General features: G+C 44.7%; 1 pseudogene; it reads right to left on the reverse strand.

Annotated features, from left to right (window-relative positions):
- Positions 1 to 2,353: 2,353 nt before the first annotated feature.
- LOC131414266 (HIV Tat-specific factor 1 homolog) lies at positions 2,354 to 27,471 on the reverse strand (annotated as a pseudogene).
- Between the last annotated feature and the right edge of the window lie 198 nt (positions 27,472 to 27,669).

The raw sequence follows: 27,669 nt of genomic DNA on the forward strand, positions 1-27,669 counted from the left end.
TAAAACCGACTTTTTATCGTTACCATGCACCACCAATTCTACAACAATGTTAGTGACAAAATACTCCTCCCCGTGGTGCAGCCCCTCCCAATCCACCTTGCTTGGTGTGCCACTGCACGCAAGGGAGTTTAACCACATCCAGTTTATACACACATGCACGCATACACACACACGTAGCCTTTTGAGACTTCCCTTTCCCCTCCTCAACTCCCCCATCCCAATTCTCACCTCACTCCACTTGGGGTGGGACCTGCAGAGCCACTGGACCAGCCTACTCCAAGGTGAGGGTCCCAGCCCTCTGTCTAAGCCCCGTGCTGACCCTTCTTGAGTGACAATAATGTAACTGCCACATATCTAGTGCTTACTCCCTTCCAGGCACTGCTTCCCCCCCCCCACTGTGCTGCATTTCTTCATCGAACATTTCTTTTTCTATTTGACTGATGTCATCTCTTTATTATTTCTCCTATTTGCTGTGTTTGAGTTTGATATACTAACTTTTTTGTAGTGTCTCAAGATGAATCTCAAATCATTGGTTTTCAGCCCTATCTCCTTTTCTAACATATGGATTTAATGATATAAATTTCCCTCTAAACACTATTAAGTTGTATCTAACAAGTTTTGATATGTTTTATCTCTTTCTACTATTAGTCAGTTTAAAAGATTTTCTAATTTCTCTTGTGATACCTTCCTAAATCCAAGGATTATTTAGAAGTACATTGCTCGATATCTAAGCAGTTCAATATTTTATCATGTTATTATTGATTTATACCTTTCAGAAAACATATACTGAATGGTTTCAATCTTTTGACTTTTTTTTGAAGCTTGTTCTGTGACATGGCATGGGGTAATTTTGGTAAATAAAATTTGATATACAAAAAAAAATGTGGATTCTTTTGCTGTGGGGGAAAGTATTCTATATTTACCAAATAGGTCAAGTTGTTAATTGTGTTCTTCACATGTTCTATATCCTTACTGATTTTTCCTCCTTTTTTTTTTTTTGTCCTATCAGTGATTGAAGAAGATGTGTCTTCCACTATGAATGTGAATTTTTCTATTTTTCATTTAGTTTTGTCAAATTCTGTTTTGTGTATTTTAACCCATGTTTTTGGATATATATTACATTGGGTTTGGGGAAGGGAAGGAGTCATGAGTATTCGGAACTGTGATATCCCATTGTCTCTCAAATGGAATTAGGATCAGGGTTCAACTTATCTTGAAGTTCAGGATGTGGATCAGAGTCAGGGGAGGTTGACAGTGCTGCTGGGGCATGGGGTCTGGTGGGAGAACCCCAAAACACAGCTACATGGATGACCATGAGCACTCAGGCTCCAGGGCTCTCATCCAAGTGCCTGAGGACCCTCGATATAGATCACACGTAGGAGAGGGAGGGACAGCAGCTCCTTGAAGGGAACATGGATAGGCCAGGCCTGGAGCTAGTAGTCAAGAGGCGGGAGGTCCACACATCTGCACAGGGAAGACCTGAGAAGACGCTGTCCTCCCATTTACATCCCAAGATCCCATACAGGGCCTCCCTCTAAGGACAGGGCAAGGGATCACTCCTTGGCCTCTGGTTGGCCTCATTAATAGTCCAGCGTAAGTCCTGCAAACTTAGCGTCTGTAGGCATCGTCACCAGCTCTTCTTTATGCTCCTGTGCTTGAGCCCCTTGGCAGCTGCTTTTGATAGTACGTGATTTCTGTTCCTCCTCTCCAGATGTAACTCACATTCAAGGATTTCCCATTCTTCAAGAAAATTCTGGATTTCCTGGTCATTCTGAGGTTTGATTAACTAGACTGAAAGCCTCTCTTTCAGTCTGGTCCTGAATTTCTTTTTCCTCCTTGACTTTCTGAAGACGTCTAATAGTTTTACTTGGAAGTGTCACTGTCTCCATTTTTATTCCTACGTTTTCTCTGCAGCCACAGGGCTTCATCTACGGGCTGCAGAGAGCTGACAGAATTGAGCTGCTAGAATTGAGGTGAGTAAGGAGGTCCCAGAGTTCAGAAATGTGTTTTCTAGTCTCCAGCCACTATTAAAGGCCCTGGATGTGATTGAGTCAGACCCACCCCACAAAGTTTCCTATTTGACTAACTCAAGATAAACTGATTTGAGACTTTAATTATATCTGCAAAATGCCTTCCCAGAAGCACCTAGACTAAAATTTGATTGAATAACTGGGAGAGGATATGCTACTGATCAACTAGGGCAGTGATTCCCAGGTCCCTGGGCCCCGCATTTCCAACTGCAAAATGTGAGGTTGTTACGTGTCTGCAGATGACCCCCCAACCCCAGTTCATTGCCTGAGTTATGTAAATGGATCCAGCAATATCCATTGGGTTTGGCATCTGAGGAGTGTCTTTAACTTAGTAAGAGAGGTCTGAATGGAGGGTTAAGGGAGGAGACGGTTTCAGAGGGTGAAAGGGCAGTCGGTGTGTCTTGCTCTTTCTGAAGCACAGATGGAACCTGGATTCCAAATCCTCTGTTGGCCTCAGGGGCACTGAGGAAAGCCTCTTATCCTCTCAGCCTTTCCTCCCTTTCTCTTGAGGTCTCCTCGACCTGACAATCTATAATCCCATCCCATTCTTGGGCAATGATTTGATGGCCAGCAAACCACCTTCCATTGAGGATTTGAATACGATAATCAGCATCCTCCACATTCCTCAGGGACACAGAGTCCATACCAGCTGCGTGCTTATCAAAGAGAAGGAGCTTCCTATTCTGTCCAAACTTAGGAACACTCTACTCAAAGGTCTTCTCTGATCTCGTTCAGCACCAATGGATCATCCCCAAAATCCACAGGATGAAGCATACTTTTGATGATGACAACTCACTTATGGTGCATTCCAGATGGCCCAGCTCTCCTCCCAACTTTCCAGTTCAACTGCTTTTGTTGAGGAGATAGCTTCTTCTTGTAGTCTTTGCACTTCTTTTTTGAGGCATCATATTCTTCCTTCAGTTGAAACTTTTGTTTTGTAGCCTCTAGTTTCATCTTCACCCAAAAGCTTTAATGTGGGCTGGCCCCGTGGCTTAGCGGTTAAGTGCGCGCACTCCGATGCTGGCGGCCCAGGTTCGGATCCCGGGCGCGCACCGACGTACCGCTTCTCCGGCCATGCTGAGGCTGCGTCCCACATACAGCAACTAGAAGGATGTGCAACTATGACATACAACTATCTACTGGGGCTTTGGGGGGAAAATAAATAAATAAAATTATATAAAAAAAAACAAAAAACAAAAAACAAAAGCTTTAATGCGAGATCTGCAGATTCCCTCTTTAAATAACGGCAACACCCATCTCTAAGATTTCTTTGGGGCTGGCCTGGTGGCGTAGTGGTTAAGTGTGCATGTTCCGCTTTGGCGACCTGGGGTTCGCAGATTCCGATCTCGGGCGCGCACTCGTGCTGTGGCGGCATCCCATATAAAGTAGAGGAAGATGGGCATGGATGTTAGCCCGGGGCCAATCTTCCTTGGCAAAAGGAGGAGGATTGGCGTGGATGTTGGCTCAGGTCTGATCTTCCTCACACACACACAAAAAAGTTTTCTTTGATTATCTTTGCAAAGCTTGACCTTAAATTCTTCTGAGGATCTCTCATGATAATGCAAAATTTGGATATAAGCTGTATAAATTCATCCACGGTAATTGCAGGCAAACCAGACATATAATACATTTATGTTTCTATCTTCTTCAACATGAAACCATCTTGAGTCCACCTTTCTTTTGTCACTCCTCTTTTTGGGATCAGTTGAGGTTTTTCTTTGTGGAGGTTCCTTTGCATCCCTAGCATCGACATCTCGTACGTTTGCAGTGGAGCTAGACATGGCATCATTGGAGAAGCCATAATTGGCCTAATATGTAGCAATGAAACCTTCCGTGGTCTTGGGGAACCAAGCCTCCTCATCCAGATCCCACTCATAGGGGGTGTCAGATGGCTGCTGCCTGAAAGAATCCATTTTTCTACCGAGATCTTCGGTGTCGCTGTCCTTGGCGTCTCCATATAATTCTTGCATTTGCAATGCTCATCAAACTCGTCGTTCCCATCCAAGTGGTTGCCACTCCTGTTTCTAACCCAGCACAGGGGCAATGTCCAGGTGAGCAAAGAGGCTGCCCCGCCAGGCCTGGGAGCCACCACCAAGCATATCTGAGGCGACTGCCCAGATTCTGTTTTAAACATTTAACGCACTAAGTCGTTGAATCATCACAGCAACCCTGTAAGGTAGGTACTATCGTTATTTCCATTTTAAGGAAGAGGAAATGGCGGCCCAGACACCTTGCCCAAAGTTATAGAGAGTTCATGTATGACAAGGCTGGGATTTGAATCCAGGCAGGTCTGCTCTAGAGGCCACATCCTTAGCCACCACTTTTTACAGCTTCCAAGAGACTAGTGGATGAAATCCAGCCTGCCTCCCATCCCTGTTTTTATCATTTAATAGTGAAAATGTAAACTCCCAGCCCACCTACTCTATTGCCTTGTTGTCTCCACAACGCTCTCTCTGTACTTTCTGGCCCTGACCCAGCCCTCCACACACCCCCTCCCTAAGCCACCCTTATGCCTTCTAATAAACTGCAGGTCTCATACCCTTAACTCTCCTTGGAGTGCTCCCTCCACTTCCTGGCTTTACCTGAAACTGAACTCTCCCTTGAGGGCACTACCTCCTCTGCAGCCTTCTGAAATGAGAGCTGTTTATTTTGTTTATTTTCTTATAGGTGAGGGTGTTTCCTTGCTCCGCATTGCTGCCTCCATACTCCTCCTACCCCAACCCCCAGTTTCTAGTTTAAAATAACTCTCTGCCTCTGAGGCTCAGCCATTGGGCTAAATTGCCCTCTTCCTTCCTCTTTGCTACCATCTGCCACCTCCAGACCTCTCCACCTGTCTTAGGGGGATGCTGGCACCTAGCTGTCTATCTCTTCTCATCTCATTGTCTGCATGGAGGGCCCATTCCCCACCTGGCTTCTCAACAAATTTTGGTGACTTCATTCCCAGGACCTTCTCTACTCCAAATCAGCCACCCATTCTCATTGTCACACCCCGGACCTTGTCAGCTGAAGCAGCCCCTCCTGAAGAATCACTCATTCAAGCAGCCTGCCTCAGCCCCCATCTCCTAACCTTCCGTCTATTAGTCTGTCTACTCCTCTCACAACCATTTTTCAGTCTCCTGGGACCCCCAGATCAATGGTGCCTCCCTTCCAAGCCATCAGCCCCTCATTTTCCAGCTTCAACTGCAGGGCCCTTCATTTCAACAGCTCTCTTGACAATATCCTGAACTCCCTTGCCCCTCTATATTTTCATCCTTGGTACCTATCTGGCAAAACCTCAACCCAAGATGAGCTCAATGATCCGTTTTCCTCAGGATTTTACTCTGATAACTCAGAAGTATTGGAGGAAGTCACAGAACCAGGAAACAGTTACCACTCCTCATTCATGGTCATCAACTCTAAGGAGGCCCCAGCATCACCTAGTGACCCAACCACACCACTCTGGTCAATGGCTACTTTAAACTCCCTGATCCTGGAACCTCTGAGGCTCCTCTCTGTGTGTCTTACCTCACTCTCAGTTGATGATCTCACTCTTATGTCACAGAGAAAACTGAAGACGTCAGAGGTGAACTCCCTTAGCCACTTGTTACCAAATCCACACCACATCTGTGCCCACCCTCTCCTTGTTCCTGCAGGTTAGAATAGAGCGATGGTTCTCTAACTTTGTGTGCATCAGAATTGCCTGGAGGGCGTGTTTCAATGTTTCTGATTCAGTAGCTCAGGGGGTGGGAGGATGGCTAGAATTTTCACTTGTAACTAGTTTCCTGCTGGTGCTTGATGCTGCTGGCTTGGGGACCCCACTCTGACCACCAGTGGAGTAGACAGGCTGCCCTTCTCCTGCCCAAGGCCAGTCTCTCTACCTGTGTTCTGCATCCCTTTTCCTCAATTACCCCTTTTTTCCCTCCTGAATCTTCAGTCTCTCCCTCTCAAAACACACAAAAAAGCCAAAACCAAACCCCTCCTCCATCTCATTTCCTCCTCTGACTGCTCCCTCTACCTCTCAACCACCTCCTCCAGCCTCACTCTCACACACACAGTGCATGTGAGAGGTACACAGTGCGTGGACCTCGATTAGATCTTGGTTTGAAAAAACAAATAAAAGACACTTTGGGGTTAGTTGGGGGGAATTTGAGCATATTCTGCATATCTGATGATATTAGGGACCGATTGTTAGTTTCTTGGCTGTGATCATGGCATTGTGGTTATGTAGGAGAAAGTCCTTATTTTTGGAGACGTATGCTGAAGTATTAAAATTTGAAGCATCATGATTTCCTAAATTCTCACATGGTTCAAGAATATATATAATATATAAATAGTTGTATGTGTGTATAAATGATAGCCATTGTTAAATCTAAGTAAAGTGGTGGATATACAAATGATAATTGTACTATAGTTTCAATTTTTTTGTATGTTTGAAACTTTTCATAATAAGAAGTTGGGAAAAAAATTCTCTTTCTATTCCCTCACTTGCATTCACTCCTCAACCCTTTCAGGCTGTGTCCGCCTCTCCCACGCCACTCAACTGCTGTTGCAATAAGCTTCAAGTCATTATATCCATTTTTAAAAATTTTTTGTTTATTGCAGTAACATTGGTTTATAACATTGTATAAATTTCAGGTGTACATCATTATACTGCTATTTCTGCATAGATTACATCATGTTCACCACCCAAATACTAATTACAACCCATCACCACACACATGTGCCGAATTATCCCTTTCGCTCTCCTCCCTGCCCCCTTCCCCTCTGGTAACCACCAATCCAATCTCTGTCTCTATGTGTTTGTTTATTGTTGTTATTATCGACTACTTAATGAAGGAAATTATACGGTATTTGACCTTCTCCCTCTGACTTATTTCACTTTGCATAATACCCTCAATGTCCATCCATGTTGTCACAAATGGCTGGATTTCATCGTTTCTTATGGCTGAGTTGTATTCCATTGTGTATATATACCACATCTTCTTCATCCATTCGTCCCTTGATGGGCACTTAGGTTGCTTCCAAGTCTTGGCTATTGTGAATAACGCTGCAGTGAACACAGGGGTGCATGTATCTTTATGCATTGGTGTTTTCAAGTTCTTTGGATAAATACCCAGCAGTGGAATAGCTGGATCATATGGTAGTTCTATCCCTAATTTTTTGAGGAATCTCCATACTGTTTTCCATAGTGGCTGCACCAGTTTGCACTCCCACCAGCAATGTATGAGAGTTCCCTTCTCTCCACATCCTCTCCAACACATGTTGTTTCCCGTCTTGTTAATTATAGCTATTCGGACAGGCGTGAGGCGATATCTCATTGTAGTTTTGATTTGCATTTCCCTGATAGTTAATGATTTTGGACATCTGTTCATGTGCCTGTTGGCCATCTGTATATCTTCTTCGGAGAAATGTCTGTTCAGGTCTTTTGCCCATTTTTTAATTGGGTTGTAGTTTTTTTGTTGTTGAGATGCATGAGTTCTTTATATATTTTGGAGATTAAGCCCTTATCAGATGTATGGTTTGCAAATATCTTCTCCCAATTGTTAGGTTGTCTTTTCATTTTGTTGGTGGTTTCCTTTGCTGTGCAGAAGCTTTTTAGTTTGATGTAGTCCCATTTGTTTATTTTTTCTACTGTTTCTCTTGCCCAGTCAGACATGGTGCTTGAAAATATGTTGCTAAGACTGATGTCGAAGAGCGTACAGCCTATGTTTTCTTCTACAAGTCTCATAGTTTCAGGTCTTACATTCAAGTCTTTAATCCATTTGGAGTTAATTTTTGTGTATGGTGTAAGGTAAGGGTCTACTTTCACTTTTTTGCATGTGGCTATCCAGTTTTCCCAACACTATTTGTTGAAGAGACTTTCTTTTCTCCATTGTATGTTCTTGGCTCCTTTGTCAAAGATTAGCTGTCCATAGATGTGTGGGTTTATTTCTGGGCTTTTGATTCTATTCCATTGATCTGTGTGTCTGTTTTTGTGCCAGTACCATGCTGTTTTGGTTACTATAGCTTTGTAGTATATTTTGAAATCAGGGAGTGTGATACCTCCAGCTTTGTCCTTTTTCCTCAAGATTCCTTTAGCTATTCGGGGTCTTTTGTTGTTCCATATAAATTTTAGGATTCTTTGTTCTATTTCTGTGAAAAATGTTGTTGGAACTTAGATAGGGATTGCGTTGAATCTATAGATTGCTTTAGAAAGTATGGACACCTTAACTATGTTAATTCTTCCAATCCAAGAGCACGGAATATCTTTCCATTTCTTTATGTCTTCTTCAATTTCTTTCAGCAATGTTTTATAGTTTTCTGTGTACAGCTCTTTGACCTCTTTGGTTAGGTTTATTCCTAGGTATTTTATTCTTTTTGTTGCAATTGTAAATGGGATGGTATTCTTAATTTCTCTTTCTGCTACTTCGCTGTTCGTGTATAGAAATGCAACTGATTTTTGTATGTTGATTTTGTATCCTGCAACTTTACCATATCCGTTTACTACTTCTAAAAGTTTTCTGGTGGATTCTTTAGGGTTTTCTATATATAAAATCATGTCATCTGCAAATAGTGACAGTTTCACTTCTTCCTTTCCAATTTGGATCCCTTTTATTTCTTTCTCTTGCCTGATTGCTCTAGCTAGGACTTCCAGTACTATGTTAAATAGAGGTGGTGACAGTGGGCATCCTTGTCTGGTTCCTGTTCTTAGAGGGATAGCTTTCAGTTTTTCACCATTGAGGATGATATTAGCTGTGGGTTTCTCATATATGGTCTTTATTATGTTGAGGTACTTTCCTTCTATACCCATTTTCTTCAGAGTTTTTATCATAAATCGATGCTGTATCTTGTCAAATGCTTTCTCTGCATCTATTGAGATGATCATGTGATTTTTATTCTTCATTTTATTAATGTGGTGTATCATGTTGATTGATTTGTGAATGTTAAACCATCCCTGCATACCTGGAATAAATCCCACTTGATCATGGTGTGTAATCTTTTTAACGTATTGTTGTATGTGATTTGCTAGTATTTTGTTGAGGATTTTTGCATCGATGTTCATCAGTGATATTGGCCTGTAATTTTCTTTTTTTGTGTTGTCCTTGTCTGGTTTTGGTATCAGGGTAATGTCGGCTTCGTAGAATGAGTTAGGGAGCTTCCCCCCCTCCTCAATTTTTTGGAAGAATTAGAGAAGGATAGGTATTAAGTCTTCTTTGAATGTTTGGTAGAATTCAGCAGGGAAGCTGTCTGGTCCTGGACTTTTATTTTGGGGGAGGTTTGTGATTACTGTTTCGATCTCCTTACTGGTGATTGGTCTATTCAAATTCTCTACTTCTTCTTGATCCAGTTTTGGAAGGTTGTATGATTCTAAGAATTTATCCATTTCTTCCAGATTGTCGAATTGGTTGGCATATAGCTTTTCATAGTATTCTCTTATAATCTTTTGTATTTCTGAGGTGTCTGTTGTAATTTCTCCTCGTTCATTTCTGATTTTACTTATATGTGCCTTCTCTCTTTTTTTCTTGGTGAGTCTAGCTAAAGGTTTGTCAATTTAGTTTATCTTTTCAAAGAACCAGCTCTTGGTTTTATTAATTTTTTCTATTTTTTTTTGGCCTCTATTTCATTTATTTCTGCTCTGATTTTTATTATTTCCCTTCTTCTACTGATTTTGGGCTTTGTTTGTTCTTCTTTTTCCCGTCCCTGTAGGTGCATTGTTAGATTGTTTATTTGAGATTTTTCTTGTTTGTTGAGATAGGCCTGTATTGCTATAAACTTCCCTCTTAGAACCGCTTTTGCTGTATCCCCTAAATTCTGGCATGTCGTATTTTCATTTTCATTTGTCTCCAGGTATTTTTTGATTTCTTCTTTGATTTCTTCGTTGACCCAGTCGTTGTTCAGTAGCATTTTGTTTAATCTCCACGTATTTGTGGCTTTTCTGATTTTCTTCCTATAGTTGATTTCTAGTTTCATACCGTTGTGGTCAGAAAAGATGCTTGGTATTATTTCAATCTTCTTAAATTTATGGAGACTTGTTTTGTGGCCTAATATGTGATCAATCCTGGAGAATGTTCCATGTGCATTTGAAAAGAACGTGTATTCTTCGGTTTTTGGATGGAATGCTCTGTATATATCTACTAGGTCCATCTGTTCTAGTGTATCATTTAAGGCCAATGTTTCCTTATTGATCTTCTGTTTGGATGATCTATCCATTGGTGTAAGTGGAGTGTTAAAGTCCCCTACTATTATTGTGTTACTGTCTATTTCTGTTTTTATGTCTGTTAATAATTGCTTTATATATTTAGGTGCACCTACATTGGGTGCGTAGATATTTACAAGTGTATTATCCTCTTGTTGCACTGTTCCCTTGATCATTATGTAATGCCCTTCTTTGTCTCTTTTCACAGTTTTTGTTTTAAGGTCTATGTTGTCCGATATGAGTACTGCTAACCCAGCTTTCTTTTCATTGCCATTTGCCTAGAGTATCATTTTCCATCCCTTCACTTTCAGTTTGTGAGTGTCTTTACGTCTGAAGTGTGTCTCTTGTATGCAGCATATATATGGGTCTTGTTTTTTTATCCGATCAGCCACCCTATGCCTTTTAATTGGAGCATTTAGTCCATTGACATTTAAAGTAGCTATTGATAAGTATGTACTTAATGCCATTTTTAAACTTTTTTTTTCTCAGTGTTTTAGTAGTCCTTCTCTGTTCCTTTCTTCTTCTATACAGAATTGATGGTCTCATTAGTTTGACCTCTGTCTGAAAGCTCTACTCTTTAACTCCCCTCCTCCCTCCTTTTATGTTTTTGATATCATGTCTAACCTCTTTTTTGTGCATTTGTATCCATTACCCTCTTATCATGGAAATAGATAATTTTTCCTATTTGTGGTCTTCTCTTTTCCCCTTAAATCAGTCCCTTTAACATTTCTTGTAGCACTGGTTTCTTGGTGACAAAATCCTTTAATTTTTGCTTGTCTGGGAAATTTTTGATCTCTCCTTCCATTTTGAATGATAACCTTGCTGGGTAGAGTATTCTTGGCTCTAAGTTTTTTCCTTTTAGCACTTTAAATATATCGTGGCACTCTCTTCTAGCCTGTAAGGCTTTCTGCTGAGAAGTCAGCTGATAGCCTTATGGGGTTTCCTTTGTATGTAACTTGTCTTTCTCTTGCGGCTTTTAGGATTCTCTCTTTATCTTTAATTCTGGACATTTTGATTATGATGTGTCTTGGTGTGGGCCTCTTTGGGTTTTATCTTGTTTGGGGCTCTCTGTGCTTCCTGTACCTGGATGTCTGTTTCCTTCCTTAGGTTAGGGGAGTGTTCATCTATTATTTCTTGAAATAGATTCTCTGCCCTTTTGTCTCGCTCTTCTCCTTCCGGGACACCTATAACACGGATGTTAGTGCGCTTGATGTTGTCCCAGAGGTCCCTTAGACTGTCCTCACTCTTTTTTAATTCTTTTCTCTTTTTCCTGTTCAGCTTGGGTAATTTATTCTAGTCTTTCGTCCAACTCACAGATCCGTTCTTCTGTATCATCTACTCTGCTTTTGAGTCCCTCTAGTGAATTTTTCATTTGCAGTATTGTATTCTTCATTTCTGATTGGTTCTTTTTTATATCTTCCATTTCTTTGTTGACATTCTCACTGAGTTCATCTATTCTTCTCCCCAGATCAGTGAGCATCCTTAACACTCTTTGTTTGAACTCTCTGTCGGGTAGGTTGCTCATTTCTGTTTCTCTTAGTTCCTTTTCTGGGGTTTTGTCCTGTTCCCTTACTTGGAATGTATTCCTTTGCCTCCTCATTTTGCCTCTTTCCCTGTGCTTGTGTCTACGAATTAGGTAGGTCAGCTACGTCTCCTGCTCTTGGATAGGTGACCTTATGTAAGTGATGGCTTAGGAGGCCTGCAGTGTGCTTCCCTCAGTTCTCAATGTTCCAGGGGTGACCCCTATGTGGGCTACGTGTGTCCTTCTGTTGTGGCCTGTTTGTTCTCCGTGTAGGCACCCAGGGAGGCCGACTTATGCTCCTGGCCAGCTGTTGTAATGCTCAGCTGCTTGTAGTTGTTGTGGGCCCTTCAGTCTCTTTATCAGGTGTGGGGAGACCCAGCACAGTTGGCTGCAAGTTCTAATACCACATTTGTGTTGCAGTATTTCTTTTTAGTGAGTAGGCCCCCAGCGTGGCAGGTTGTTAGGCTCAGGGCCTTACAATTGCTATAAGCCTCCAGGCTTTAGGTCTCTTGTCAGCTCTCTGAGGATTGCAGCTGGGTGGGGCTGGTCTCAGGCTCGGGAGCACCCAATTGTTTCAGGCTTTGGAAGGTGGGGCAAACCCCCTATGTGGGTCTTTGAGAAGCACAAGTCTTCTGCAGCTGACAAGCCCTGCTGCCCACAGGTCCACACACACAGTCAACACAGTCCTGCCCCGTGTGCACACCCCGACCTCCCGAAGCGGACCCAGTCTCTCCACGGCAGGAGCCCCACACACTCCACCACTGCCCCACACTCTCCACCCGCTCCTTGTGCATGCCCTGCCCCACTGAAGTTGGCTCAGTTGCCTGGCTGCAGAGAATCCAGTCACCAATCTATGCAGGCCCACGAGTTGCCTGAGGGCTTGTTGTTGGGTGGGGCCAGTCTCTAGGGTGGGCTGCCTGCCCTGGCTGAGCTGGATTAAATCGGTGCTCTAGTGGGTGGGGCAGACCCTGGGCTAGCAGGCCCCAGGGAGAACTCCAATGGCGTCTGTGTCAGCACGCCCACACCAGGCCACAACAATGGCCGCCGCCAATGTCCCAGTCCCTGGAGAGGTCTCACCTCTCACCGAGATGCACACAGGGCCTGTTAGGCGAGTCTCTTTTCACCAAAATACTGTGCACCTTTCTTTCTGGTGATTTTAGGTTGCTTTCTGAAATGGGTGAGTTTGCGCATGGGCCCTTTAAGAGCCGGTTTTAATTTCTTTGTGAACCAGCTTTTCTCGGGGTACTCCCCAGTGTTTTAGTAGCAGGCAAAGTCAGATATTCTGCCACTCGTCTGGATTGTGCTGGGTCCACAAAATGCCCACAGCGGGGGCGCTCCCCGGCTCAGAGCCCCCTGCCTCCAGGGAGGGCTGCATACCTGTGGGCTGCTCCCTGGCAGCCCTGAGGCGCTGCGGCTTGTGAAAGCGGCGTTTTTCCTCTCCAGAAGGGAGTTTCTGCCTCTTCCACCTCAGTTAGGATTGTCCGTTGTTGCAGGAGTTCCTCTCATCTAGTTTTCAGTTCTGTCTGGGGTAATTTTTCCACGAGTAGTTGTAAATTGGCTGTGTCCGCGGGAGGAGGTGAGTTCAGAGTCTGCCTACGCCGCCATCTTGACTTCCTCTCCCATTAAATCCATTTTTTAGTTTTCCCCTACTTGAATTCCCACCAGTAGTCAAAGCTGTTGACCAATCTCTCTTGAAACACTGTCTTTGGTGTCCAGGACTAAACACTCTCTGGTTTTCCTCCCGTCCCTCTGGCTGCTCCTTGCACCTTTGTTGGCTCATCCTGCTCTAGCTGGCCATACTGGAGTTCCTCAAGGCCTGTGAGCCCTGAACCTCTCCTCTTCTCATGCTACACTCTCCTTCCAGGGACTCACACCTGGCCCATGGCTTCAGTTGCTCAACCGGTTACTCTCAAATTTATGTCTTTCCTCTGATCTCCAGACTTGTATATCTAACTGCCTACCTGCCATCCCTCATTGGATGTCTCAAAGGTACCACAAACTTAGCTTATTTGAAAATGAATCACAGTTTCCTGTGATACTCCACAAACAGTATCATCTTCAGATCTGGACCACAAGGGCCCTGCCCTGACGCACATAATTTAGGGGGCCTCACCCATCTATCATGAACAACATTTATTAAAGGACGCCTGGGCACCTCTTTCACTTGGGATCTGGCCCTCAGTGCTGGCACAGCACAACCTGAATCCCTGGACATCTGCTCTCATAATTAACAGTGTCCAGGCCCCAGAGAAATGCTTCTGCAATCTCTTGCTCTGTATCCTGGAAACAAAAGATGACTATAACCAAATTCTGTGACAGTTTGAGGATGTGCCTCTGGCAGATTCCAAGGCACACACTATTTTTTTGGAGTGTAGGGAGGATTTAAGCAGTGGAAGCACTTAGGTAAGAGAAAATATGACTTAATTAGTATGTCAAATATTACCCCTCAAATAGCCTGGTAAAGTATCACTTCCCATTTGTGTTGAGTGTCCATTTGTTTTGCTTTTCTTTGTGTTCTAGGGATATTGATTTATGTTGTGCTGCATTCACAATAGTTGCAAATGATAGTTGAGGAACATTTTGCAATATTAAATGATTCTTATTACTGTTAAATTTGTATGCATATAGGTCTGGACATAACTTTTTGTGTGTGTGTGTGTGTGAGGAGGATCAGCCCTGAGCTAACATCCGTTGCCAATCCTCCTCTTTTTGCTGAGGAAGACCGGCCCTGGGCTAACATCTGTGCCCATCCTCCTCTACTTTATATGGGATGCCACCACAGCATGGCCTGAGCAGTGGTTTGTCGGTGCGTGCCTAGGATCTGAACCTGCGAACCCTGGGCCACCGAAGCAGAGTGCGCGCACTTAACCACTGCGCCACCGGGCAGGCCCCGGTGCCCACTGCCCACCTGGGCAAAACTTTTGTGACGTAGGATAGATTCTGTATATTGGTAAGTGGATGAACATTGACTACTAGATTATGAACAGTTTGATTTCTATAAAACTATTTAATAAAAATTTTTTAAAGTAAGAAAATAGCTTTATTTAAATTAGTTAGATTTAAAATATCTATATTTATTAATTATAATTTATATTTTGCCTTTTTCAATAGATAATTTTGAATATTTTAGAAGAAAATAACTTTGATAAACATATTAAAATGATTTTAAGTTTTCTTACATTTACATATTTTGGTGAAAATACATTTAAATTTTGTAAACTTTGGCTGCAATTATATTTTATTTTCAAATCCTAGATCACTGAGAATGAGTACACATTGAGATCATGAGAGAAATAGAAATTATGAATGTGGAACTCAACGAAATAAGCTGAAAATAAAAAAGAAATAGAATATCTTCAAGGAAGCAATTTACTTAAATTTTTAAAAATTGGGAAAAGAGAGCGGGCCCTGTGGCTTAGCGGTTAACAGCGCACGCTCTCCTGCTGGCGGCCCGGGATCAGATCCCAGGCGCGCACTAACACACTGCTTGTCCAGCCATGCTGAGGCCGCATCCCGCATACAGCAACTAGAAGGATGTGCAGCTATGACATACAACTATCTACTGGGGCTTTGGGGGAAAAAATAAAATAAATAAAAATAAAAATTTAAAAATTGGGAAAAGAGTATAAATGGAGGCCACATATATTTTCATTATTTTAATCAGTAATTAAATCAATAAAGATATAAAGTGGGATGGATTTTATCTGACCTCTTCAAGTGTAGATTTGATAAAATACTTTTCTGGCTCATTTGCATCAAATCTACAACCTGAACAGGCAGATTAAATCTCTCCAACTTCATATTCTTTATTTGTACCCTTGTCCTGGGCCCCTCAAATGTCATGGTTCTCTGTCTTCCCCTCAGAAGGCTTGCCACCCATCCCCCCCACCCCCCACACCGGAACGCAGCCATCATGTTGTACAGGGTTGGCAGCCAACAGCCTCAGCTAAGGTTTCAACCAACTGCTACCATCAGCTGCCAGACACGAGAGGGAACAAGACTTCAGGCGATTTCAGCTCCCAGCCGTTGAGTCACTTCCTGCTCCGTCCCCAGACATCGTGGAGCAGAGACAAGTGGTCCCAGCTGTGCCCTGCCCAAATACCTAACCCACAGAATCTGTGGGAGTTAATGTATGGTTATTGCTCTTTTAAGCCACTAAGGTTGGGGGGGTTTGTTACACAGCGATGGATAACTAATACACCTCCTCGATCCACTGCAGTCAGCTCTAACCCCGCCACCCTCCCACTGAACCTGCTCTTACTAAGGTAACCACAGTTGGATCTTCTCTTTGCTGAATCTAATGACATTTTTCATCTTCATTTTGTTTTTATTCTCTGGAGCATTTGACTCTGTTGACTACCCTTTGAAGTTTTTCTCTGTTGATTTTTGTGAAACCACTGTGTCTCCCTCTCATTTCTCCTCCAACCTCTCTGGCTGATCTTTCTCAGGCTACTTTCCATGGCTTGGTCCAGGCTCCCTTCTCTCCTCATCCGCACACTTTTCTTGGGCACTTGCGTACTCCTGGTGTCAACTACAACTGCTATGTTGGTGACTCCTAAATGTATATTTCTAGCTAAGATTTCTCTCTTGACCTCCGCTACCAGATATCTGTTTATGAATCTCTCCATCTGAATGTCTCCAGTTGCTTAAAAATAAATGTTTCAATTTAAACTTATCAAGCAAGCATTGAATATCCCCAAATTTGAGTTTGTCTTTTTTCCCCCAACCTGCTCCTTCTCCATTGTTCCTGGTTTCAGTATACGGAATCACTGACCCCCCAGTTGCTCAAGCCAGAAACCTGGAAGGTTCCCAGGTCCACTCTTGCTCTTCCCCCAGGTTCTAATGACCAAGTCCTCGCCATTTCACTTTCCAGCTCATCACCATCTCCGAATCCCTCCAACCCTGCTGCCGCTGCTGCCTACCTACCTCTGGTTTTTCCCCAGCCCCCAGCTCTTATGCCCACCTGCTTCACAGAGGTGAATCCCACACGTTCCCTGGAGTTTGCAGCCGTTGCTCAGGACCCCTGTTCGTTCTTGACCTGCTCCCCCAATCTTGCCTCTTTCCAGCTCCCAACTCTCAGCCATATGACCCCAACCTAAATCTCATCTCTGAACCTTTGGATTCCAGGGTTTGAACTCAGTTTTCCCTGCCAGGTAGTGACATGGCTTTCAGTTCTCTATGTGCTTCAGAGAGAATCTTTATCCTGGTTCTGCCCTCAAACCTAAACTTAACTCCCAATCTGAGCCCCTTGGCCAGCCATAGGTGGCCTGTGCCAGTCCCCAAGAGAAAGGAATGCAGCATTGCTCAGGGATCCCCACTAGACTTTTGGAGATATCTCCTCACTGGTCCTCTGCTCCTAGTTTTGCCACCCCTTCTTTAGCCCCTGCTTCTCACAGCTGCCAGAGGGGTGCTTCTGAAGTGGAAATTGGAACATCTCACTCCTCTACTCACCATTCCTTAATGGCTGCCCCTCCCCTTCAGGGTAAAATTTCCACTTGTTCCCCTGCACACAAGGTTCTTTAGGATCTGACTCAATATATGAAGCTGTAGTGTCACTATAACATAGTGCAGTCAGCGGAAAGAGCATAGACTTTACAGAGCTACTTCAAATCTCAGCTCTGCCGTTTTTGGCCGTGCGATCTTTGGCAAGTTACCTAACCTCTCTGAGCCACAACTTCCTCGTGTATAAAGTGAGACAGTGATGTTGTGAGGATTAGTGATTTATATGATTTTGTAAAGCATCTATCACAGTGCCTGGCACATACTAAGTGCTCAAGAAATGTTAGAGATTATATTCCATTGTACTTTATGCTCCAATTGGCAAAACTGACTTACCCGGGGATCCTTTAAAAATTTTTTTTTTTGTTGAGATAACATTCGGCTTATAACATTATATAAATTTCAGTTGTACATCATTATATTTTGACTTCTGTATAGACTACATTGTGTTCACCACCAAAGGTCTAGTTGCCATGCATGTCCGTACAAATGTTTGGGGATCCTTGATTACATCATACTTTTCATTATCCATGCTATGTACATGCTTTCCCTTCCATCTGGAAAGTTAAATTACTCACCATTCACTCTCCCATCCACACACACGCACAAAAAGCCAGCGTATGCCTTTTCCAAGAATTAGCTCAAATCTCAAATCCTATGAAGCCATCTCTGACTCTTCTAGGGAGAGCGAGACTTCTTTTTTCTATGCTGCCTGCTTTTTGGTTATCTATCACTGCTCAACCAGCCACCCTAGCATTTAGTGTCTTAAAACAACAGATATTTATTGTTTCTCAAAATTCTGCAGGTTGACTGGGCCATTCTGCTTTATTTAGTGTTGGCTGGCGCACTGGGGCGGTTGGATGTTCCAAAATGGCCTTGCTCACTTGGCAAGCAGTGATGTAGGCTGCCAGCTGGAGCCCAGTCTGTCACTCTCTGTGAGCATTGGTTCTACTTCATATGGGCCTCTCCCTGTGGCTGCTTGGGCTTCCTCACAGCATGGTGACTGGGTTCCAAGAAGGCATGTTCCAAGTGGCAAAAGTGCAAGCTGCAGATCTTATAAGACCCAACCTCAGAAGCAACACATCACTCCTGCCACATTCTATGGTTCAAAACCAGTCATCGGGCCAGCCCAGATTCAGGGAAGGGGAATTAGACTGCACATCTTGATGCAAGGAGAGACAAAGCATTTGCTGCTGTCTTCAATCCATGACACTCCCACTGCCCTCTGTTACTCACCTTTATTATAGCTCTAACTACCTTCTATTTTCAAGATCTGCTCTTGCATCTGTCTCTGTGCCAGCCTCCATCTTAGAGCTCAGAAACTGGCAACCCACACAAGTGTTTCATTTGGTTCACAGTGTGCTTTTATTGTTCTTTTGAATTAATTGCAGCACTTAAGAAATGAAGAGGTTTTACAGGAAAATTGGGATTTATAGTTTCTCTTGAAAAAATTAAGTGTGGCAATGCTAGTTTTGAATTTCTACATGGCCACACCTGACCAGGAGCTGCTGCCTCTCCAGATGGCGCTTGCACGTGACCTGCCTGGTCCTCACAGGAAGGTGAGTTTGCAACCCTTGATGTACCTCCTTGAGGGCAGAATCTGGGTATTCTCAGATGCTGAGCACTCTCATTACCAAGTGAGGTTCTCAGGAGATTTTAAAAGTGGAGATTAAAAAAGAATTTATATGCAGCTGGAAGTGATACCTACCAACAATAACACCATCATCAACAACAGTCTTCTGGAGTAGTTACTCCAAGCTAGGTACCGTACTAAGCACTTTACATTAACGTATTTAACTGCCACAACAATGCTATGAGATAGGCACTTTTAATATATGCATTTTGTAGATGAGGAAACAGAGGCATATAGCAGTTAAGTAATTTAAGATTAACAAGTATAAATAGGAAGAGTGAGACTTCACCTGACAAGGAGAGAATAGGTAGGGACGTCAGATGGCTCCACCTACAGGGCTCCTTGTCCTCTTCCAAAGAGATTAACAACTAACTTTCATTTAGCACTTTCCCATTTATTGGCTCATTTAATTATCACAACAACCCAATTAAGCAGATCTTCACTTTTGCATCACTTCTTTGCTTTATATCTTTTCTATAAAAAAGCATCACAGTTACAGCTAAATCCCATCCCATTTCTGTCCTTCCTCAGTGGTAATTATCATTCCAAAGTTGTTGGGGATTATCTCCACGCTTATTTTGTACTTTTAACAAAAGTATGCTTGTTTTCCTAAACATGTATCATTGCTTTGTGTATTTTAAAACTTACATAAATATCACACAACATCCATTTTTGCCACTGTCTTTTACTCATTATGTTGGTAAATACAGCTATAATTCACTTATTTTAACTGCTGTGTGGCAGTCCATTGTAAGAATAAACCATACCTTTTTTATCCACTCCTTTACTTTAAGGACAGTTAGGTTGATTCTACTTTTTCTTGACAATCAAATGACACTGCAGTGCCCCTTCCTATCCTTGCCTCCTTGTGCACAGGCACAAATGCTTTTCTGAGGAACACATCTAGAAGCAAGGTTGCTAGGTATTAGGGTATTAGGTGCATTTTCAGCATTAAGTATTGCCAAATTTCTCTTCAAATTTGTTATAGCTGCTCGTGCTTCAACCCCTAACGTATGAGTTCCTATTGTCCCACAGGTTTGTCAACACTTGGTGTTATCAGAGCTATTTTAATTTTGCTGATTCAGTATGCATAAAGTTGTATCTCATGGTTTTGATTTGCATTTTTTCATTCCTACTGAAGATGAGCATCTTTTCATATGTTTATTGGCCATTGGGGTTTCCCCTTTGGTGACCTGTCTGTTCAAATCTTTTCTCATTTTCTCCTGCCTTGTCCTTTTCCTATTGATCAGTAAGAGTTCTTTATAAACCCTGGATACTAATCCTCTGTTTGTCATATAGGTTGTAAATGTTCTCCAAGTCTGTGGCTTGTCTTTTTATTTTGTTATGACGTCTCTCGTCTTCTAGAAGTTCAAACAATTTTTTAATGTAGTCACATGTGTGAGTCTTTCCTTTATTGTTTGTGCTTTTTGTATCTCATTTTAAAAATCCTTTAAAAAATCCTTCCCTACTCTGATATCATCAATATATTATCTTATATTTTCTTCAAAGAGTTTTAAGTTTCGTTTTTCACATATTTAAACTATCTGAAATTTATTTTTGGGGTATGTTGTCACATAAGGATCTATTTTTTTCCCCGTTTGGATAGCTGATTAACCCAAGACACTTTAACAAATAGTCCATCCTTTCCCACTGATTTATGTCACTTTTGTCATATACCAAGTTCTTATATCTTTGAGGGTCTGATTCCAAGAAGCTTTATTCTGTACCAGGAGTCTATTATTGGCCCATGTGCCAGGACCACACTGCCTTCATCACTCAATCTTTAGAGGGAAGTTGTGATACATGATAAGGCAAGTATTCTTCCACTTCAAACTTGTTTTGGCTTTTCTTGGCCATTTACTTTTCCATAAGAATTGTAAGAACAGCTTGTCAAATTCCATAAGATATTTTCTTGGGGTTTTGACTAGAATTGTACTGAATTTGTAGATTTGAGAAAAATTACCAGTAATTATTTTATATTGAATGTTCCCCTTCATGAACATGCCATATCTCTCCATTCTTTTATGTCTTCTTTTCAAAATGTTCCCCAATAAAGTTTTATAATTTTCTCCATAAAGATCATGCACATATTTTGTTATACTTATTCCTAAGTATCTCATAGTTTTTGTTGCTATTACAAATGGTATTTTCTTAAAACAGAATCTTCTGTTTGTTTACTGCGGTGGTGTAGGCATATTGATGTTTGCATATTCATCTTGTCCCCAGAAAAGGCTGTATTAGTTCTAATTGTTTACGGGTTCTTGTAAATTTTCTTCATCAATAATCATTCATCTATGTATAGTGATGGCTTTATTTCTTCTTTTTCTTGTTGTGCCAGTTCAGACTCCCAACACAAGTTAAATAGAAACGGTAAAAACTAGTATTCTTGTCTTGATATTGGTCGTTATTTTCTATTCCTAGTTAACTAGATTTTTTGAAAAATCACGAATTAGTGTTAAACTTTATCCAATGCATTCTCTGTACCTATTGGGACAATTGTGTTTGTTTTCTTCCTTTTAATATGTCAATGTTGTAAATATCATTAACAGATTTTTAAAGTAGACCATCCTTATATTTCTGGAATAAACTCTGCTTGGTCACACACACTACACATACACATATACACACATGTACATATACACACACTTGCACAAACTTTACTGGATTCACTTTGCTAATATTTTATTTAGGATTTTTAGTCTTATAAGTGAGATTTGCCCTCTTTTTCCATTGTCTGGGGCAGTTTATATAAATAAATAGTTCCTTTAAGAGTTGGCAGAATAATATATCTAGAAACCATCTAGGTACTGTGTGTGTGTGCATTTTTAGCTTCTCATTTAATTTATTAGAATTTATAGATCTGTTCAGGTTTTCTTGAGTCAGCTTTAGCTCCTTTAATCTAATTTCCCCACCTCTTCAGGACCAAGACCTCGTCTCCAGTCCCTGGGCAGCTGGTAGAACTTGAGCCCTGAGTTAACAGAACCAGTTCCCTCCCAGCTGCCTTCTGGGAACCGTGGCCACAGTCAACCCATCCTCTGGCTTTCAGTTTCCTCTTTGTTTCTAGCACCTGAGATTTTACTTTCCCTTTGAGAACTCAGTCATATGTTTAATTTTTTTTCATATTTTATCCAGTATTTCTAGGTGATGATGCTTTTAGATTTTCTAATTCCTTTGTCTTGCTTGATTCTAAAGTTGTTCTCATTTTATAGACAGGAAAGCTAGGGTTCAGAGTGGTTTAATAGCTTGCTGAAGGTCAGACCGCTAATACTTTTAACCAAGTTATTGAACCCAGACATTCTGGTTCTGAATCCTGTGCGGTTGCCTCATTACTCCATGCTGCCTTCTGAAGCCAAATGAGGCAAAACCAGGAAGCGGCACTAAAAAGTTAAAGGGGAAAGTGGTCTCCTAGGCAAGGTGGAGGAGGCCTGAGGGGGAGGCGGGACTGTGGAGATGGATGATGCCAGGAAATATGGAGGAAGGAATGGTGCGAGGGAAACCCCATACGGGACTCCTGGGCTGCAGCTGCTGGAGGGAGAATCACAGCCGCAATCCACGCTCTCGGGAATCCTGAAGTATCTAGCCCCTGCCCCAGATCCTGGCACGCATGCATCCATTCAACCAAAATTTCAACTCAATATTAATGGAGTGTCCAGTTCTAGGTCCAGGGAATGGTAAGAGTGAGCATTTGTGATCATGGTGCCCTCCCTCGGGGAGCTTACAGTCTATGGCGAGACAGACATTAATCAAATAATCACCAACAAACGTGGAACTGCGGCTGCGCCAAGTGACTCCGAGGAAAGGTACACCTTGGTGTGGGAGCTCAGAGGAGAGGAATTGGACTCTGACAGGAAAGTTAGGGTACCTTCCCTGAGGATGTGGTAAAGGAGCTGAGATCTGAAGAATGAAGAGCAGCTAACTAAGAGAGAAATGGGAGAAAGACCCTCCCAGGCAGAGGGCCCAGCCTGTGTGAAGGCTCTCTCTGCGGGAGGAAGTGCCACACGGACAGGAAGCGGAGCGTTCTGAGTGAGAGGGAGAGTAGTGAGTGGTGGGAGATGAGGCTGGAAAGGCCAGCTTGACCACACCTGGAGGGCCTTAGAGGCCCCGTTACCGACTGGGGTCTTTAACCCAAGATCAATGGGAAACCGCTGAATGGGTTTAAGCAGGATGCCTGAAACAATCAGATTTGCATTTCAAAAAGGTCTCTCTCACTCACTTGAGCAGCCTGCAGAGAAGGCATTCCCAGCCTCTCCAGCTACTGCGATGATTCAGAGGAGAGCCAGACGTCCTGGTGGTGGCTGGACCAGGAGGTGGAGGGGTGGGAAAGAGAGGACAGACTTGAGAGAAATTATAGTGGATACAATTGATAGGACTAGACGCTGGATTCAACATTGAGATGCTGAACTCTCCTAGATCAAATCCTTGGAAGGGAGGGGCCGCAACACGTAATACCCAGGTCCCAGAACAGTCCCTGACGCGTGGTGGACTCAGTACATATTTCCTGAAAGGGTGAAACTGATTAGCGGTTTCCCAGTGATCCTTTTATCTCTCCAGTTCTTTGACTCCTGTTTGCATGTGTCAATAATCAGCCTCTGACACATCCTAGGGAGGAATCTGCTGAGTTGTAAAGAGTATATTTTGGGGGAAGTTCATACAAGAACTAAGGTCTACCCTATCCTTTAACATGAACAGTAACAATAGACTTGCTGTAAGTGTTGCTCAGGGAGTGACTCCCTAGCAGAACCTTTTACAAGGGTGGATGATGACAGTGCCCTCCCCAGTGCCAGGCTGGGCCAGGGGCGCCAATCTGGAGGGGACTCTCCTGTGGGACTCCCTGCTGACTCTGTTCAAAATCAGTTTCCCAGCACATGAAGAAGACGTTTAGCAAGCAATTTTGTGGAGAAAGTGCAAATGGCAGGACATGAAGTGCTGGTGTTGGCAACTCAGTGTCTTCACAACACTGGCGGAAAGATGCAAACTGAAGAAGAAATGAGTGGTCCCCCTGGGGATGTTTGTACCTGAAGATGTTTCTTTCTAAGTTTTTCTGAGATGTTTCTTTTATGTCTTGTCTCACACAGCGCTGTTGTCTTTCCTCCACATTCCAGAACCTCCCACTTTCTCCTCCAATCTCCCCTGGCTTTTCCTCTGGTCTCCATCTCCTCCATGTCCCTGTCCTCTCCTTGGGCACGTGCCTCTGCCCGTTCACACCTTTCAATAAGAGGCCCCTGTGCATCTGGAAAGAGCAGCCTCCATCTGGGCTTTATTCTTAGACAGAAGTACAAAGAATGTTTTAGAAAGCCCTGGCGTCCTAGAAACAGGGCCTGAGGAGGCCAGGAGTGGGCACGGGCAGACGGCAGCATCAGACATGGGTGCTGGGTGTAGCTTTAGCACTGGAGTGTAGAAGGACCCAGTAGCCTCGGGGGAAGTGAGGAGTTGGGTGGGATTAGTAGGGGACTAGGTTTTGATGGTGGGCGATGTCATGGAGATTTATAGGGATTCAGTTATCTCTTTAAAATCATCCCTTCAAGAAAATCCCATGGAATCGGATCCATCCATGACGGCAGCAGGACATAGACAGCCTGGTTAAACTTCTCAGATGGAAGACAGAAGATCCGAAGTACAGATTCCTTTTTAAGAAATGGGAAAGCTCTTTTCCAGGCCTGGGAGCTCTCTCAGGGATTAGCACTTCGGACTACAAGGGAGGCAGACCGGGCCATTCCAGCTTTCAGTAGGTCCAAGTGAGACACTCTGGCCACCCAATATGGTTGCCCTGAAGTCGCTCTGGTTGGGGTGGAGTGGGAGCTGTGCTCCATTATGCCTCCCACAGAAGAGGCAGTCACCCTGGCTGCGGAGGGAGTCTGCAACAGGGCTGCCCCTCTACCCTCCTAGAGTGCTGTAGGGTTGGGGGACTGGCTCCCCACAGGGGCCTTGACTTTGCATCCAGACGCCCCTCCCTCCCTGCTGTGTTCATCTCTGTGCTCCTCACCAGGCCTGGCCTGTTGTCAAGGTAGACAAGTGTTTGGAGTGAAGCCATGGCCCCCAGATCAGTAGGGCTTGTCCCCACTGTGGCCTCGTAGGTGCTGTGCCGTGCTGGAGCTGTACCAGAAGCTGACCCGCAGTCTTGCCCCTGTGGACTCTGGTGCCGCACAGCCCTGAGCTCTGTCTGAAGCCCTTGCTGCACTAGCTGCAGTGGCGGGACCGTTCCCCGCCGTGGTCTTGCTGGTGGTGCTGCAGGTTGGAGTGGCCGGAGCCCTCGCCTTCCGGGGGCAGAGGAAGGGCTTCTCATCATGTGCTGCACTGTGTGGCAGTGGGCTACTGCCAGTAACTGAGGGAAGAGTAGACCTAGCAGGTGTGGACTGGCAGGGACAGCACAGGAACCAAGTGGTGGATCCACTGGTGACCACGAGCCAGGGGTGCTGGCTGAAGCCATGGCCACACTAGCTGCACAGGTACAGTATCTCCCCTGTGTGTGTCCGTAGGTGCTGGGCCCCGCTGACAGTGTGGGGGAAATGCTTGCCACACTTGGGGCAGGGGAAGGGGTGCTCACTAAGTGAGTCTTCTCATGGTAGACGAGGCTGGGGTGACACCCGAATCCCATCCCCAGGTGACAAAGACGCAGGGCCACATGCCTGTGTGAACAGTGGCATGCTGCAGCCGGCCCGAGCTCTTGGGAGAAGCCCTTGCCACACTGGTGTGTGTGTGTGTCAGGGGCTTGGGCAGGTAGGAGCTGTGGCCGCACTGGCTGCAGCAGTAGGGCCTGTCACCTGTGGGAGTGTAGGTACAGGGTCAGGTGGGCCCCTTAGTTGAAGCGCTTCCCACATTTGGGGCAGGGAAAGGGCCGCTCTTATTCCAGGCAGGAAATGGGTTTGTGGTGGGGGAGGGGGCTCTGGTAGGGGAGGTGGGGAAGGGTCAGTCATGACAGCTGAGGGGTCAAGGGGTGCCACAGCAGAAAGGGAGCTGGAGATCTCTCCCGCCTTCTCCTCCTCCTCTTCCTTTGCTCCCAGCTTGTGGGAGGAGGGGAGACTAAGGTTGGAACAGCAAGGAGGAGGGAGGCAGAGAAGACAGAGGTGGGAGAGCACAGGCCCCCAACTGAAGGAGTGGCGGGGGAGCTTCAGTGACCCCTCCCTTCCCCCAAGGTGTAGTGTGGGGTTGGCGGGGAAACCCAGGGCATAACTTTCCTGTGAGTAGTTTGCCAGGTTTTTGAGGGCTGCCAGGCAAGGACAGGGCCCTCAGAGTTAGGCCTCATCTGGCAGGGGTCTCCTGAGGGCCCTTTCACTCAGGCTTCTGAGGCCCTGGGGGCAGCTTCTGCATTCAGACACACGATCTGCTGTGGTTTAGAGACCGAGAAGCCTGAGGGCTAAATGCGGGGGAGGGTAAGGTAGAGGCTCCCCTTCTCCTTTCCCCTTATGCCTCCTCCCCCAAAGACCCCCTCCCATCCATCTCAGCTGGGTCCTCCCTCCTCTGTGCGCCCTTCCAGCATGGGACCCGTGCCATTCGCCCTATGGGGAAGGGAGCTAACATCTCGGGGAGCATCTACAGGCAGCGGTTTTCAGCCTTGGTGCACATCAGAATCACTGGGAGGGCTTGCTAAAACACAACTGCTGGCCCCACTTCCAGAGTTTCTTGTGCAAGGTCGCTCAGTTTGTAGGCGGCAGCGTGACAATCTCGACCCACGTCTGTCTGGCTGTAGCATCAACCTTTTTTTCTCCACCTTGCTCCTTTGCATTGTGGTTATTCTCCTACCTGTATCTTGTCCCTCAACAAAGTAGTAGAGTTCCCTTTTGTTACTTTGTATCTCTCACTCTGCCTAACCTGTACATGCAGGCGTAACTGAGGAACTGAACTAACCCAGGGGAGCAAGGGGTGGAACAGAATTGGAGCTGCCCCCCACGCCCCCACCTCCTCTGCCAGCACTGGAGAAGAAGTCCTGGTCAGGAAAAGGTAGTTCTTTCTTCTTCATGGGTGGGTAGGAGAGACTTACCTAGGGAAACGGTTTTGTGTGTCTCCCACATGGTGTCACTTAAATAAACAGGCACGTCTGCAAAATTCACAGTCATGGGGACAGAGAGAGCAGTGAGGAGAAACATGAGAAGTGGAGAGAAGGGGAGGGTGGGGTGAAGATGGCGACGGTGGGGGGGGTGCTGAAAAGGGATAGATGGGCCCCAGGAGAGGAGACACAGGGGACCAGGGGGCGCAGGAGGTTCCAGAGTGAAGCAAGAGGGCAGGGGAACAGAGGCAGAAGAGGCTGCCATGTCGGCTAGGGCTGCGGAGAATGAGGAGAGAGGGGTGATGATCCAGGCAGCCCCTGGAGCCAGAAGAGAAGCCAGGTTCATTCCACCCTCTTCGCCTTCCACCTCCGTCTCTCTCCTAACTCCTTCCCATCTGTTTCTCTTCCTTGAAATTCCAGGAGCAACACCCATCTTCCTCTTGCCCCAACATCCCAGGAGTGCCCCCCCCCATATCTGGGGTCAGAGAGAAGGGGAGCCAGGATCAGGGTTCCGGGGAGCCGGGTGTAGAAAGCGGCTTCTGCGAGGGTGAAGTGGGTGTTGTCTATTTCTGCAAGGCAAGAGGTCTCCAGCGCCGAGCTCCGGGTCACCAGGCCTGTGGTACTTGCCGCAGCTGGAGGATGCCCCATGCGTCCGCGGTATTAAGGGTAGTAGGGACCAGGGAAACAAACGAGAAATCCCAAACTTGGAGTGCAGTGCCCTCGGGTCGGCGGGTCAGATCCGGAGGCTTACTCCTCTGCCAATAAGGCAGAGAATCGAGCGAGCCGCAGGAATCTGGGGCGGGTCGCGGTGGGGGCGCCAAGGGCAACGGAAACAGGAAATGAGGG

This window comes from Diceros bicornis, chromosome 14 (genome assembly GCF_020826845.1).
Source record: "Diceros bicornis minor isolate mBicDic1 chromosome 14, mDicBic1.mat.cur, whole genome shotgun sequence".
NCBI classification, from domain to species: domain Eukaryota; kingdom Metazoa; phylum Chordata; class Mammalia; order Perissodactyla; family Rhinocerotidae; genus Diceros; species Diceros bicornis.